The following is a 3699-nucleotide window of genomic DNA, read 5'->3' as shown; positions in this document are numbered from 1 at the left end:
GATAACAATATCATTGCATCGAAGCCAATGATCTGTCAAAGGGCTAGTTGCATCATCAATGAATCCCAACTTGTTTTTGATTCAAAGGGCCCTTTTCATAGACCTTGCCCAGGAATAATGGTTGCTGGAATCCAGCATCTGAGTAACAAGTAATGCACCAGAATTATCATTTGCTCCAATAAAGAATGGACTATTTGGCTGAGATGGATCAACGGGATCTATATTTGTATTTGGAGGTTGGCTCTGATTGTTTGCATTTGAGGATTGATCTTGATTATCATTGACATTTGAAGGTCATTTTGGGTCATAATGGCTCTGATACCATAAAAGAAATATGAAATGTAGGAAGAAGACGGTTCAACTATGAAGAATTGAATTAGAAATTTGTAGAAGAAGATACATCTGAATAATTCTGATTTTCTGGTCGTATATTATACAATCCAACCTGCCTACTATTTATACAACAAGTAAAGGAATCTTGCAATAAATTTCACAACAGAAAAGCACATGAGATTTCCTCCAGCTTATCTTCTTCGGGAACCTTCCAATCCCCTTTGGCAGTGCTGACTCTTCAATCTAGTTGGCATAGCTGACTGTATTAGCTGCTTCTGACTTAGCTTCCCACATTTTGACAATTTATTTTTTCGACCCTGGAAAAAAAAATATCATTACAAATGATAGTCATCAAACTCTCAAATTCATGAACAAATGTGCATCTAAATGTGGAAATAAAAAATTACTCACAATGATTATCACTCCAGCACCTGATTTTTGCCCCCATTGTCGGCAGCCTAATGGCCTGTCAACTTCAACCTCAATGTTCTTTGCAGCGGCAGTTTTAGCTGCTCTTGCTCTCACAAGCTAAAGAATTGAATGTAGCCTTTTTGGCATCTTGAACTGAAAACTGGTTTTCTGATTTCATTCCAGACTTTCGCTAAACGCAAAACCCGCATAATTTTTTTATTTCAATAAAAAGAAATTAAAAGACATAGAACCCAACAAAAAATAAATAAATAAATAAAAAATACCGGAATTGAGTCAATAAGCTTGAATTCGATTTGGCAGATGGGTTTCTGGTGAAGGCGACAGAATAGCAAAAGGAGCAACTGCAATGATAATTGCCGACATTTTTTGGGCTTTTCTTCAATGCTCTTAAATTTTCTCGTGGGTCTCATTTTATGTAAAATACTCGACCTCATAATTATTAGAATAATTTTATTTGTATTGAATAGAATGCACTAAAAGTTATCCCCTCTCACAATGCATGCGGACTCCCCGTGAATATAAAAATTTTCAAATGTGGCCCCATCCTGCATTGTGAGCAATTGATAAAGATTAGGTTAAAAAATTATGTACGTAGCATTGTTCTAATTATTAATTTGATAAATTAAGCTGACTAATCTATTAATTTGGCGATCGTGTCGAGAATGCAATTCCACCATGCGGATTTCACACTTGTGGACCCCTGACTCTGATCCTGATTGACTTGGATTGTTTATATATATATGTGTGTGTGTGAGTGTGTATATATATATCATTTTTTATTTAGAAATTGACTTTGATTCTTGGATCTGAGTATTTTTAAATGTTTAGGAGTTGCGGATAGCACATACAAAAAATTTGGGTATAATTTAAAGTAAAATAAAAAAGTTTGGTAAATACAATTGCAATTATTATTATTTTTTTATTTTGACTTTTTTTTTACTGTTTTAACTATTAAACTAAAGGACATTGACCATAAGAGGGTAGTTTGAATAAAAGGTTTCAAAAATGAAGGATTTCTGTGATTTCCGTGATTTCCAATATGGAACGGGTACCTCGCATACTGATAAATCTTTGGGGAGTTTTTTTGCTGTTAATACATTTGTGTATTTTACCCAAATCTTTAACCAATTGTTGCCTACATAATTATTTTTTCACAAACTTATTTTCAACTAAGATTTTCTCAATAAATAATTTTACGACTCAAACTCTTCCATATTTATAACCCACATGCTCTAGTCATTTTTCAATTCACCAAACAAGAACAAGAGGGTACAAGTGGCTGAGGGTTTATCTTGTGTTGCAATGATTTCCACTTAACTTGTTCATCACCAAACTTTGAAGGTAGTGTCGAATTTATATAGGTTATTTCTCACTCGATTCGATGGTTCTAAATGATTTAATTTCACACAAGCTGTCATGAATTTTGATAGAGCTGGTACTTGGCCTTCAAATATGGCCGTATCTAGGAACAAAAATAACAATTGAAGAAATTTGGGGTTTGTTAAGGAGTGATAATTGGGGTGGACGGTCTTTGGGGTTTATAATGGCTCTTTAGATCCTAGCCATTTAATTGTTTACCAAAGATTTACTTTTCACTCAGACCGAACTTTTCTTAATATAGTCAATGCTCTGATGTTTTCGAGTCTCCTTGTTGTCTTCTTATGATCAAAATGTTTAACAACTCTAGTTACTTGATGAAACTGTAAGCAATTAATCCCTAATACCAAGATCTTAGAATTTCATGATTTTCACATACAAATATAATTGATCAAGAAACATACCTTCATCCATGAAAATATTGAATAATTTTAATTTGCAAAAGAGAAACTAGTAAAATAAAGAAATCGTTCTCTTTGAGAATTCTATATCAAAATTTGTAGTGAAAATCGAAATTCAAATCTACGATGGAATGCAAGCAGGATCACACCTGATTGTGAATTTTGAGTTTTTTCAGTTTACGTTAAACTTGTAAAATTGTAGGCCATTTCAAAGCGAAGGAATCATTTATAGCAAAAGTAGATGAATGATTTGGTACTTTTTAAGTCAAGAGAAAGATGATTAAGACATTTTTGAACTAACAATTTCTTCTCACATATTAACATTTCAAGAAGATGATGAAAGAAACCCATCAAATCTTTTAAACATAGCCGGCAAATATTTCATATCTCAATCGAAAATAAAAAAAAAAAAATTTCTCGGATCAGCATCTGTACACTCTGTCCTTTTTGGCCAGTTTAGTGCCACTCTCCTAGAAAGATTGTACGTTAGTAAAGGTGGAAATTGCATATACCTAGAATCCCTCCAAGAAACAATAGGATTCCCGATTCTCGTCCCATTTGCTCGATACTTCTCCCCAAAATATGTTATCTTTAACAACAAGAATATAGGAAACCTATTTTGAGTTTCAGCAGCAGAAGAAAAAATGAATTCCATTATCTTGCAGTTCAAAAAACCCAAGTTGCGTTTCATTTTAAACTTTTCGTGGATTTCTGTTTTTGAAAGAGTGAATGATGATGAATGTATTGAATGATGGGCATATTATTTGCCATTATTGAATTTCAGTTACTAAAAAGTACGAGTAATTTATGGAGCAAGTAATTTTGGTGTATTATTTCTTAAAATTCAGTATTAATAATATATAAATTAATGTGCAGTATTACTAAATTAGTTTTATTTACTTGGTTATATGTGATTTTTCCCCCAACCATAATGTCCTATCAAGGACATACCATCAACAACAATTATAGGCTTAAAAAATTCCTAACCTTTCACCGATGCCCCAATTCCATGTAGAGATGCCTGAATTGGCAATTTTCATTAGTCTCGATGCTCGTAATAGATCCCAAAATTTTCCCCACAACACGTCCAAATATGCTAGAATCTTCCCATATGACTCTTCAAGATCCTTCATTATAGTCTTAAACACATGCTCTG

This window comes from Olea europaea, chromosome 7 (genome assembly GCF_002742605.1).
Source record: "Olea europaea var. sylvestris chromosome 7, O_europaea_v1, whole genome shotgun sequence".
In the NCBI taxonomy this organism is placed as follows: domain Eukaryota; kingdom Viridiplantae; phylum Streptophyta; class Magnoliopsida; order Lamiales; family Oleaceae; genus Olea; species Olea europaea.
The sequence above is the reverse complement of the archived record's forward strand: the minus strand, read 5'-3'. Positions refer to the sequence as shown.